Source organism: Phoenix dactylifera, chromosome 4, assembly GCF_009389715.1.
Source record: "Phoenix dactylifera cultivar Barhee BC4 chromosome 4, palm_55x_up_171113_PBpolish2nd_filt_p, whole genome shotgun sequence".
NCBI lineage: Eukaryota > Viridiplantae > Streptophyta > Magnoliopsida > Arecales > Arecaceae > Phoenix > Phoenix dactylifera.
Genome location: NC_052395.1, coordinates 12122767 through 12136244, shown reverse-complemented (window position 1 = coordinate 12136244; position 13478 = coordinate 12122767). Strand labels below are relative to the sequence as shown.

Sequence of the window (13478 nt, the reverse complement as noted above, 5' to 3'; positions counted from 1 at the left end):
TTCAGCAAAGTTTCAAGTGAAACGCCTCTTAAGGGCACAATAGTAATTTTCATTGTTAAGAGTATGTAGCACTACCATGGCATACATTCAAAATTGTTTGAAGTATATTTCATTGATTGTATGGATAAGTCTAACCTTAAGATGCAGCAAAGCGTGGAATGAGTCGACCTCAACAAAGGTGGAGTCAACCCTGGCACATCAAGCACACCTCTGCGAAAATGGCACGGATGAACAGTAGTGGAGTCGACCCAAGTATGGTTGAGTCGACCCCAGCTTCAAGCCTCAAAAAAACAAGTCTCTGGAATTTACTGAGAGGGTCGACCGCAACCTTCCTTGAGCCGACCCCAGATGGAGCCGACCCCAGGAATACTTGAGTCGACCACAACTGAACATGAGTCGACCCCAAGGCTATGTCGTTCAAAACTGTCTTTGGAATCCCTGAGAGGGTCGACCCCAATGGAACTTGAGTCGACCCCACTGTAGCTTGAGTCAACCCCAAAAAGAGTTGAGTCGACTCCAGTGAAAAACAGCTGAAATACAAGGTTCTGTGATCCCTGAGAGGGTCGACCCCACTGTAGTAGGGGTCGACCCAACTTTCACTAGGGTCGACTCAAGCTACAGTGGGGTCGACTCATGTTCAGTTGACCCCAGTGAAAGTTGGGTCGACCCTACTGGAAGTTGAGTCAACCCCAAGTTTGATGAACAGTGGTTTGAGTCGACCCCAGGAAAGTTTGGGTCGACCCCAGCACAGGCAGAAGCATAACGGCTAGTTCTGCAGAAGTACTTTTTGACCTCCCAACGGCTAGTAACGGATAGTTTTTCAAATCTAACCAATGGGAAGTAACCTAAACATGTGGGAAAGTATTTATAATGACACTATTCATCAGAGCAAAGTATCATTTTGCAAAATATCAAAGCTTACCCAAGAAAGACAAAAGCCCTAATTTTCTTCATCGAGGTGCTTCATTCAAGAGTCAAAAGGAAGTGGTTGAGCAGATCAAAAAGAGGCATTAAGAGCTCCACCAACCCTTGAAGCGTGAAGCATTTCTTGACAAAGAAGAGAAGAGCCATATCAAAGCGATAACTATATTCTAACTCTTCTTTGTAGCTTATATTTGTTATATCTGCTCATATAGGAGTTTAAACCTTCTTTTTTCTCTTTTTAACAATCTTGTAAGGTTTGTTGGTGAGCCCGTAAAACCAACGGTGTAGGTTTGTTGGTGAACCCGTAAAACTAACGGTGAAGGTTAGTTGGTGAGCCCGTAAAACCAACATAGGTTTTTGGTGATCCCGAAAAATCAAGTGTAAAGATTTTTGCATTGTGAGCCCGGAAAACAATCCAACTGTAATCCACGGGATTATAGTGCATTCCCAAGGGGTCGCTTGGGGAGTGGACGTAGGTGCATAGGAGAGCACCGAGCCACTATACTTCTTGTTGTTTGTATTGTGTATTGTTCTAAGTTCACTATTTGTAGTTAATCTATATTAACCAAATCACTCACTCATCAATTAGCAAGATTAAGGAATCGAAAATCAAGAAAAACTAATTCACCCCCCCTCTTGGCTTGTCACCTTGGACAACAAGTGGTATCAGAGCGAGGTGCTCTCATAGTATTTGTTGATCTTACGATCAAAGATCATGACAACACAAGTAGGATGTTCTATTAGCGAGGGACAATCCACAAATAGACCACCCTTGTTTAATGGCACTAATTATACTTATTGGAAAGCTAGGATGAGGATATTCATTCAAGCACTAGACTATGACATGTGGAACATCGTAACTAGGGAGCCACACACCCACAGTTAGTATAGAGGGCACAATCATTCCTAAGCCTGAAATGGATTGGAATGAGAATGATAGAAGACTTGCACAATTAAATGCTGAAGCAATTAATGTACTTTACTGCTCACTAGATATAAGTGAATTTAATAGAATATCCACATGCATCTCCACTAAAGAAATTTGAGATAAACTAGAGGTCACACATGAAGGAACTAATCAAGTCAAAGAGTCAAAAATAAATATATTAGTACATAAGTATGAATTGTTTAAAATGGAATCCACTGAGTCTACTGAAATGTTCACTCGATTCACTGAAATCATAAATGGACTAAAGAGTTTGGAAAAGTCTTATGCTAACTCTGAACTAGTGCGAAAAATTCTCAGGTCTCTACCAAGAGTTTGAGAGGCCAAAGTAACTGCAATACAAGAAGCAAAGGATCTCAATACACTACAATTCGAAGAACTTTTAGGATCACTCATGACCTATGAGCTGACTATGAAACCAAACTCAGAAGAGGATATTAAGAAAAGGAAGACCATTGCCTTGAAATCTACAGCTCCAAGCAGGAAACTGCATCAGAGGAGTCCGATGAGGAGGAATATGATGAAGAAGGAATGGCAATGCTTGCAAGAAAATTCAGAAAATTCATGAAAGGTAAAAAGAAATTCCATAAAAGAAAACCTTTCGTAAGAGGTAGCTCAAGCCGGAAAAAAGAAAAAGAAAAAGAAAAAGAAAAAGAAGTGCCAATATGCTATGAGTGTAACAAGCCCGGGCACTTCAAGATAGATTGTCCGGAATTGAAATGGATGGCAAAAAAACTTAAAAAGAGGAACCTCATGGCTGAATGGAGTGAAAGCGAAGAGTCAAGTTCGGAAAAGGAAGATCAACAAGAGACGGCTCAAATCTGCTACATGGCCAATAACGATGAGGTAGATTCTGAACTTGAATGTGATTTTTCGGTAGAAGAGTTACATGATGCATTTTTAGAACTAATGGAAGAACACAAGAAGCTAATTCATAAAAATAAAGTTCTAAAAGATGAAAACCAATCTCTTATCAAAGATAAGCTGAAACTATCTCATAACTATGAAACATTAAGTAGGAGGTTCACAAATGAAATCAAGAATCTAATTGTTGAAAATATCAAACTAAAAGAAGATGCAGAAAAATACAAATCCTTAGTGGACAAGTTTACACTTAGTTTAACTAAATTAAATATGATTCTTGATAGTCAAAAAGCGGTATATGATAAGGCTGGTTTGGGATATAAAACTAATAGAAAACAAAAATACTTAAAGAACATATTTGTGAAAACCAAAACTAAAAATATAACTTGTCATTGCTGCAATAAAGTAGGACACAAAGCATATGAATGCAATTTTAGAAAGCCTAGCTATAACAAATTGAGTGATAAAAGTAAGCTAAAGTCCAAAAAAATTTGGGTTCCAAAAGGAACATCAAGTACTAACCTTAAAGGACCCAACATGGTTTGGGTACCTAAAGCACATTCTTGACTTTGATTGTAGGAGTGTCTTACAGCTAATAAGAGGGATAAACGATGGTATCTAGATAGCGGCTGTTCAAGACACATGACAGGTGACATAGAACAATTTGTCAAATTAGAATCTAAGGAGGGTGAAGTGGTAACCTATGGAGACAATGAAAAAGGACTTATTATTGGAAAGGGTAAAATCTATATTACTCCATCCACATTTATAGAAAATGTTTTATTAGTTGATGGTCTGAAACATAACTTGCTTAGCATAAGTCAATTTTGTGATAAAGGTCTTAAAGTCACATTTGAAGTTTCAGTATGCATAATTATAAATCCAAAAGATAATAGCATTGTACTTATGGGACATAGGCATGGAAATATTTATATGGTAGATCTTCATAATTTAGGCAAGAAAAATGGATTATGCTTAATTACTAATGAAGAAAGGAAAAGTGAAACAAGTTGGCTTTGGCACCATAGACTAGGACATGCTAGTATGGACTTAATATCAAAACTAGTCAAGAAGGATCTGATAAAAGATGTGCCGAAATTAATCTTTGAAAAAGACAAAATCTGTGGACCATGCTCATTGGAAAATCAAACAAAATCATCTTTCAAATCAAAGAATATAGTATCAACCACTAGGCCCTTTGAACTCATACACATGGATGTATTTGGGCCTACTAGAACTGCAAGTCTAGGAGGAAAAAAGTATGGACTAGTCATAGTAGATGATTTCTCAAGATGCACATGGGTTTCATTTCTTGCACATAAGAGTGAAGCATTTTCAGCATTCTTAAAATATTATAAAAATATCATAACTGAAAAGAAGCTCACCTTAATTGCAATTCGAAGTGATCATGGAACTGAATTTGAAAATCAACACTTTGAAGAATTTTGTAATGAAAATGGTATCTCCCATCAATTTTCAGCACCTAGAACGCCTCAACAAAATGGGGTTGTTGAAAGAAAAAATAGGACCTTGGTAGAAATGGCACGTACGATGTTGTGTGAGTCAAAATCTTCCAAAGTACTTTTAGGCTGAAGCTGTAAGTCCTGCTTGCCATATTTTAAATCATGTTTTAATAAGACTTATAACCAAAAAAACTCCTTATGAACTTTGGAAGAATAGGAAGCCAACTGCTAAATATCTTAGAGTATTTGGATGTAAATGTTTCATTTTAAAATGGCAAGGAAGATCTAAGTAAATTTGATGCCAAGTCAGATGAAGGTATCTTTTTAGGATACTCTACATCTAGCAGGACATACAGAGTATTCAACAAAAGAACACTTGTAGTTGAAGAGTCAATTCATATCATTTTTGATGAGTCTGATAGCGAGTCTCCTAGGAGAGAAAATACTTCTGATGATGATGCAGAAATTCTTGATTTGAAAAAATTGAATCTTAATGACGTACCAAATCAAGATAAAGAGGACGATCATGTACCACAACACTCTCAAGACTTGCAAAAGGGATGGAGGTACGCACATGGGCATCTTAAAGATTTAATCATTGATGATCCATCTCAAGGGGTAAGAACTCGATCCTCTCTTAGAAATATAAATGACTATTTTGCTTTTGTTTCACAAATAGAACCTAAGAATTATGAAGAAGCTAAAAAAGACGTCAATTGGATAAATACAATGCAAGAAGAATTAAATCAATTCAAAAGAAGCAATGTATGGACATTAACTGAGAGACCAAAGCATAATTCTATAATTGGAACAAAATGGGTCTTTAAAAATAAATTAGATGAAAATGGGGCAGTTATAAGAAATAAAGCTAGACTTGTAGCTAAGGGATACAATCAAGAAGGGATAGATTTTGAGAAAATATTTGCTCCCGTAGCCAGATTAGAAGCTATTAGATTACTTCTAGCTTTTGCATGCTTCATGGATTTCAAATTGTATCAAATGGATATAAAAAGTGTCTTCTTAAATGGGTATATAGAGGAAGAAGTATATGTAGAGCAACCTCCTGGTTTTGAGAATCATGAATTGCCAAATCATGTGTTTAGATTACATAAGGCATTATATGGATTGAAACAAGCACCTAGGGCTTGGTATGATCGATTAAGCAAATTTCTACTAAATAATGATTTCAGTAGAGAAAATGTAGATAAAACATTTTTTCTCAAAAGAAAAGACAAAAATTTGCTAGTAGTACAAATATATGTAGATGACATAATCTTTGGTGCCACTAATGATAATCTTTGCAAAGAGTTTGATAAATTAATGCAAGGAGAATTCGAGATGAGTATGATGGGAGAACTAAATTTCTTTCTTGGATTACAAATCAAGCAAACTAAGGAAGTTATCTTTATTCATCAAACTAAGTATACAAAGGAAATATTAAAGAAGTTTGGAAATGAAAATCACAAGAGGATGGGCACTCCTATGAACCCCATTAGTAAACTAGACAAAGATGAACAAGGAAAAAGTATTGATATGAAGCTCTATAGAGGATTAATTGGATCATTGCTTTATCTAACTGCCAGTAGGCCAGACATAGTATTTAGTGTAGGAATATGTGCTAGATACCAATCAAATCCTAAAAAATCACATTTAAGTGCTGTCAAAAGAATCCTTAGATATTTGAGAGGAACCACAAGCATAGGATTATGGTACTCTAGAGATTCTTGTATTGATTTGCTTGCATATTCTGATGCTGATTTTGCTGGATGCATATTAGATAGGAAGAGCACCAGTGGAACATGTCAATTTTTAGGGAATAACTTAATATCATGGTTCAGCAAAAAACAGAATTCAGTAGGTTTGTCAACGGCTGAGGCCGAGTATATAGCTGCCGGAAGTTGCTTTGCTCAAGTACTATGGCTCAAGCAACAACTAGAGGACTATAGAATTAAATTAGACAGCATTCCTATAAAGTGTGATAACACTAGTGCCATTAACCTTACCAAAAATCCAGTTCAGCACTCTAAAGCCAAGCACATTGAAATAAGGTATCATTTCATTAGAGATCATGTGCAAAATGGAAACATATGTATTGAGCATGTATGTACTGAGAAACAATTAGCTAACATATTCACAAAATCTTTAAGTGAAGATAGATTTTGCATGTTTAGAGGGAATTAGGCATATGTGATCTCTTTGATTGAGAGAAAATGGAAGGAATGAGTTGCCTCATGATACTCCTGTCTTATTTTGAAAATCCCATGAACCATGAGTAAAATTATTCATTTCTAGATTCCTTACTCACATATCAATGTCCCACAAAAATTTGGCAAGGATCGGAAGAAAGGAAGAATTTAAAAAAAAAAAATTTGTTTGGGCTGAACTGGGGTCGACCCGAGCCATAATGGGGTCGACCCCACGTTGAGTCGACCCTAGCAGAAACTGGGGTCGACCCAATGGCGGGATCCTGTTTTTAAAAGGAACATGTGAGCTATTGTTAGGGCACTATTTCATCTTGTCCTCTTTCTAAAATCCTATTTTCCACTTTCCAATCTCTTCCAATCATCTCCAAACAGTAGAAGATTGCTTTCCCAAACCGTTGGATGAAGACCTAAGTAGGCATTTGGTGAAAATGGGACCCAAGCGAGCTGTTGCTAAGAGTTTCGGGAGAGTTTCACGGACAATCCTTGTAGATAGACATGCTAGAGAGTCTTCTACAGTGCCTCCACAAGGTGAGACACGTGTAGAGCCTCCTCCTTCTCCCTCCCCTTCAGTTCAACTTGCAAAATATGCGGGGAGATCGGTTATCATGGGGAGAAGGATCCACTTCGAATTTTTGGATTAAGAAGGGTTCCGTTTGGGGGATTGGATCCGAAGGCAAGGATGGGAGTATCTTTGCTCCCTAGATTTGGTGACCTACCCGGGCTTGGTTCGTGAGTTCTACGCCTTCCTAAAGGTTGGACCGGGAGGGCTTGTGTCTGAAGTCCGAGGAGTAAGGGTTAGGGTCTCGGAAGAAAGTTTGAGTGAGTTGCTTCATCTCCCCTGCGAAGGTGCAACTCCAGAAAGACCGGAAAGCAAGTTAAGAGCTCTACAATTGATCTTTGAGAGAGATGATTTTGATTACTCTGAAACTGTGATAGCTAGCTCTCTATCAACTGAGATGAGGTTGTTGCACAACTTCATAGGTCGGATTTTGTTTCCGAAGAGTGGAAGATTTGATCACATATCTGAGCGAGATTTAGTCATTATGGAGCATGTTATTCAGGGCATTCTCCTGAACCTCCCAGCTATGATGATCAGACAGATGAGAGAGGCTATATGCAAATCGAGAGTTTCTCTGTCCTATGGTATGATACTTACCCTGGTCTTCTGACAGCATGACATATCTGTGGAGAGAGATCTCCAGGCATCTGCTATTCACTGACACTTACACTGCACGGTCCCTAGTTCGCATGGGTTATGAGAAGGTGAACGGGCAATGGGTGCGTGCAGGAGCAGGGATACATGCACAGGAGGGTGATGCACCAGAGGTTGGAGACCCCATCCCTGAGGTTGAAGTACTTGAGGATCATCCTACGGCACCTTCAGAGGCTGACCCGTCGTCATCCGTACCCACGGGATGCGCAGAGGAGTTTTGGAGTAGGATGATTGGGCTTGTGTCAGCTCAGGTGAGGACTCTTTCTGACGGATTGACGAGTAGGATGGACATTATGACTGCTGAGATTAGAGACCTCAGAGAGCAGGTGGGAGCATTACAGAGAGAGAGAGAGGCTCATGGTCCATCTGTGCCCCGAGTAGCTGAGTCGGAGGTTTCGGCACAGAGTCATCCAGCTCAGCGAGGTCCACGCCAGACTCAGTCCCATCAGGCTCGACCTCCCCTCGCAACTTATACTAGGAGGATGAGGACTAGATCACAGCCTTAGATATCCCTTAGGCTGATGTTAGCATTATGATTAGTGCCTAGGATTTATCTATCTCTCATATGTATTTTGCTTTGTTGATGTACTTTGCACTTTGATTGAAGAACATTGTATTTTTGGCATTAATGTACTATAATGTTCCATTTTGATCAATGAAACTTGACTGTTTCTTATTTACTGCCTCTACTTATCTATTGCCATGCACTTGTTTGATGATAACAAAAAGGGGGAGAAGGAAAAAAAGAAGTCGCAATAAGTTGACAAATAAGTTTGAAAATTATAATACGAGATATATTCACTTAAGGGAGAGCAATATGTAACAATGAAAATTTTAAAGTCTAAACTTTTAATCAAAATTTCAGAATTTGGCACATACCTCTCATGCCTCGATACATAGTCTGAAACTCTTGCTTTATCTCAAATTTTTGAAGTTTCATCCTTAACCAAATATAAAAGAAAGGGGGAGAAAATCAAAAGTTCAAATTGGTAATATTTGGATGAAAAAGGGGGAGACTTCACTCTCAAATTTGAAAAGCTGAAATTCAGCAACTTGAGCTCTTCTAGAACAAATTTTCTGATTTTAAAATAAGTATCAATCTGCTCATACTCAATATTTTGTAATCATCAAAAAGGAGAAGATTGAGGATGATAGTGTTATTTTGATGATTAACACAACCATTGAGGAAATATCTAATCAAATACTACAAGTTAATATGATACATCATTATTGAATTCGACACTTTCGATACATTAGAAGAATGAGATCAAGATGTCTTTAAATGATTAATAATGAGATAAAATTTGCGATAGAAAAGGGATAGTGAATTCTAAATTCTAATTCAGTAAAGTTTCAAGTGAAACGCACTCTTAAGGGCACAATAGTAATTTTTATTGTTAAGAGTATGTAGCACTACCATGGCATACATTCAAAATTGCTTGAAGTATATTTCATTGATTGTATGGATGAGTCTAACTTAAGATGCAGCAAAGTGTGGAATGAGTCGACCCCAACAAAGGTGGAGTCAACCCTGGCACATCATGGAACCATCAGGCACACCTCTGCGAAAATGGCACGGATGAACAGTAGTGGAGTCGACCCCAAGTATGGTTGAGTCGACCCCAGCTTCAAGCCTCAAGAAAACAAGTCTCTGAAATTTACTGAGAGGGTCGACCCCAACCTTCTTTGAGCCGACTCCAGATGGAGCCGGCCCTAGGAATACTTGAGTCGACCCCAATGGAGTCGACCCCAACTGAACATGAGTCGACCCCAAGGCTATGTTGTTCAAAACTGTCTCTGGAATCCCTAAGAGGGTCGACCCCAATGGAACTTGAGTCGACCCCACTGTAGCTTGAGTCGACCCCAAAAAGAGTTGAGTCGACCCCAGTGAAAAACAGCTGAAATACAAGGTTCTGTGATCCCTGAGAGGGTCGACCCCACTGTAGCAAGAGTCGACCCCAGTGAAAGTTGGGTCGACCCCACTGGAAGTTGAGTCGACCCCAAGTCTGATGAACAGTGGTTTGAGTCGACCCCAAGAAAGTTTGGGTCGACCCCAGCACAGGCAGAAGCATAACGGCTAGTTCTGCAGAAGTACTTTTTGACCTCCCAACGGCTAGTAACGGATAGTTTTTCAAATCTAACCAATGGGGAGTAACCTAAACATGTGAGAAAGTATTTATAATGACACTATTCATCAGAGCAAAGTATCCTTTTGCAAAATATCAAAGCTTACCCAAGAAAGACAAAAGCCCTAATTTTCTTCATCGAGGTGCTTCATTCAAGAGTCAAAAGAAAGTGGTTGAGCAGATCAAAAAGAGGCATTAAGAGCTCCACCAACCCTTGAAGAGTGAAGCATTCCTTGACAAAGAAGAGAAGAGCCATATCAAAGCGATAACTATATTCTAACTCTTCTTTATAGCTTATCTTTTTTTATGTCTGCTCATATAGGAGTTTAAACCTTCTTCTTTCTCTTTTTAACAATCTTGTAAGGTTTGTTGGTGAGCCCGTAAAACCAACGGTGTAGGTTTGTTGGTGAACCCGTAAAACCAACGGTAAAAGTTAGTTGGTGAGCCCGTAAAACCAACATAGGTTTTTGGTGATCTCGGAAAAACCAAGTGTAAAGGTTTTTGGATTGTGAGCCCGGAAAACAATCCAACTGTAATCCGCAGAATTATAGTCAATTCTCAAGGGGTCGCTTGGGGAGTGGATGTAGGTGCATAGGAGAGCACCGAACCACTATATTTCTTGTTGTTTGTATTGTGTATTATTCTAAGTTCACTATTTGTAGTTAATCTATATTAACCAAATCACTCACTCATCAATTAGCAAGATTAAGGAATCGAAAATCAAGAAAAACTAATTCACCCCCCCTCTTGGCTTGTCACCTTGGGCAACACTAAGCCACTCAACCTAAAGTCCCCTTAGCTACCATGGATTCCGACGCTTTGAAATTTCTAATGGAACAGTTCGCTGCCATGCGAGCTAAAAATGAAGAATTCAAACAAGAAGTCCGTGAGCTCATATGAAACATTAGACCCCTGAACCACCAACCTCCATTGCCGCCCAACCTGAATTCGGTTTGGCCGCACCACCCGTAGTCCTTCCCCATCCCCCTAGGAACCAACCACGTTCTGATTATCAACACGAACTCGATGAGAGGCTACTACATACCGTAAGAGTAGAGGCCCCTACTTTTGCCGGTCAACTCGAAGCAAGCGTGTATCTCGATTGGAGAGCGAGCATGGAACTTATTTGAATGGTATGAGATGTCCGATGATAGGAAGGTGCAATTTGCCAAGATGAAACTTATTGGGCAAGCTCATTGGTACTGGTATAATGTTGAACATATAGGCGAGACCCAAAGGCTTCCTCGTATCACCACATGGGAAGATATGAAAGAGAGATTGAATGAAAAGTATCTGCCATTTTCTTACCGACAACGCCTTATAGATAGGTGGCAGAAACTAACTCAAGGAACATCAACTATTGCTGAGTACATCGCACGATTTGAAGAGTTTCATATGAGGTGCGGTGTAGTAGAAGAGGAGACTGTCACTCTTTCTAGGTTTCAGGCAGGGCTTCGCAAGGAGATCTAGAAGAAACTCATCCTACGAGAGATTACCACTCTTGGCCAAGCATACCAGTTGGGTCAAGATGTGGATAGTTTCTTAAGGACACCCATGGTGAGGCGTATCGACCCTCGACCCATGACCTCAGGAGTCCGACCTACCCAAAACTATCTCCCACAATCCATACCACTTTTCAATCCTCCTAATCAGCCCGGCCCTATCCAAGCATCAGCTACGACATCCCCGATGCCTATCTCGAACCCTTTACATGATAAGGGAAAAGAAATATTATGTCCCAACCCTCTTTCTCGAAGCCAAATCCAATGTTTCCGGTGTCAAAAGTTCGGCCACATAGCATCCCAATGTACTGCCAAGACCTACTTGATTACTGAACCAGAAGCTGGGATCCAAGAGACAAGTATGTCGAAGAATTCTATGAGCCAAACATCGAAGATTATGTTAGAAGACTTTGGAGACGAATAGTTCGGATTAGAATTTGTTCAGACTGAACTATAAAAAGAGCTCGCTGATCCAAGTAACCAAAATTCTAGGCTTCATGTGGTTAGGTGTATGCTCGCCCAAACAAAGACCGAACAAGTTTGGCGTAGGACCTCCCTATTCTACACTCTTGTTAAGATCAATGAAAACTTGTAAAATTCTTTTTGATAGTGGGAGTTGCATCAATGCCATTGCTTTAGGAGTTGTCTCCCGCCTCGGTCTGAAATCTACTCCTCATCCCCACCCGTATAAAGTAGTATGGGTAGATAACACATCTATCTCTATATCAGAAAGATGCCTCGTTCCGATTCAATTTCTATCATATAAGGACGAAATTTGGTGTGACTGCATTCTGATGGATATAGGTCAGGTCATCTTAGAAAGACCTTGGCTATATGATTTGGACGTTATACTTCATGGACGTTCGAACTCGTGTAGTTTCATTTTTCAGGATCGAAAAATTGGACTAAATCTAATGCCTCCTAGAGTGCCCGCCCTTGAAAAGAAGAGTGCTGATCTGCGCAAAAACAAACCACTTCACTATTGGAAAATGTGTCCTAAAGCCAATCGTCAGCCTATTGACAATTGTGCAATTTTTGTAATTAGTATATGAATTAATAAATAATAAAAGTTATTTGGTTTTTTCATCACATATTTAGTACATCTTCTTGAACTCCTGTGATGTGATGAAGTCCTTAGAACTCTTTTAAATGATAAAGGAGGATCTATCTTTGAGTCCTTAAAACTGTTCATAATCAAACGATATGCTACAACTAGGATAATAGTATTATCAAGAATAGGTCGTTGTATATCATATTTGTTGGTTGTCCTCTTAACCAAGGAGTGTGGAGATACTGGTATGACACGCAGGTGAAATATAGAAGTACATTTCACTGAATGTGACCAATTTCGGAACACTCTGCTGTCAAGAGATGATCTGAGTGGATATGGGTATAAGTATCCCTCTGACCTAAGATCACCACGATGACTTGCAAGCAACTCACTGTACTTTGATACCAGACTATTTGAATTTCTAATTTAGTGACGGAAAGTTTCTGAATACAATCAAGTACTTGCGAAGTCAGTATGTGAGTCAAGATGGGATTGACCCTTCCTGGCGACAGAAGATAATGCTCTGTGTTTCAATTCAGCAAATCCTTGGCCAGGGTAATCCTTGTGGGGAGTCACAAGATTCGTAAGATTGAAGCACATTTTGGATGGACTGATTAAAGAGTTGACAGTTAACTCTGAAGTCATCCTAAGCATTTAGGGTCATAGGGATGAATTATACGGTAACCATAGTCCAAGATTTCTTGAATGTTGCTTTGCAATCATTCGGCTTTTCCGGATGTCGAGTACCATTACTAGATGGTCATTTCGATTAGTACAGAAAGTCGTTCCTGTACTACCGGCTTAGGTTCGAACCTATGGGGTCACATACATAGAAGTTTTTGGGTTGATCAAATGGTTGATTGACGATTGAGAATCGTCCAAAAATATATTGGTCAATTTGATAGACAAATTATCCTAAGCGAAGGTTGCAATAAAATAATTATTGAATTATTGAAGAATTCATTGTCAATTAGATTGCTAATAAACTCAATTTGATTGAGTGGCAAGGATTGGGTCAAGTCTAATTGAATTGGATTCGACCGGGTCTGACCGATTAGGTTATTAGATGACCCAATCTCGTAGGGATACTTTGTCCTAATTTGATTAGGACTTGGGCTTGAGTAAATTCAGATTAAATTAGAGTTTAATCCAATTTATTACTCTTGCCTTGGAAAATCTAAGAGT

At 39.1% G+C, this 13478-nt stretch overlaps 1 protein-coding gene across 6 annotated transcripts in view; it reads left to right on the top strand.

The window, feature by feature from the left end:
- LOC113461296 overlaps positions 1–13478 on the top strand; it is a 43487-nt gene that overhangs the window by 19115 nt on the left and 10894 nt on the right. The window lies entirely within an intron of this gene.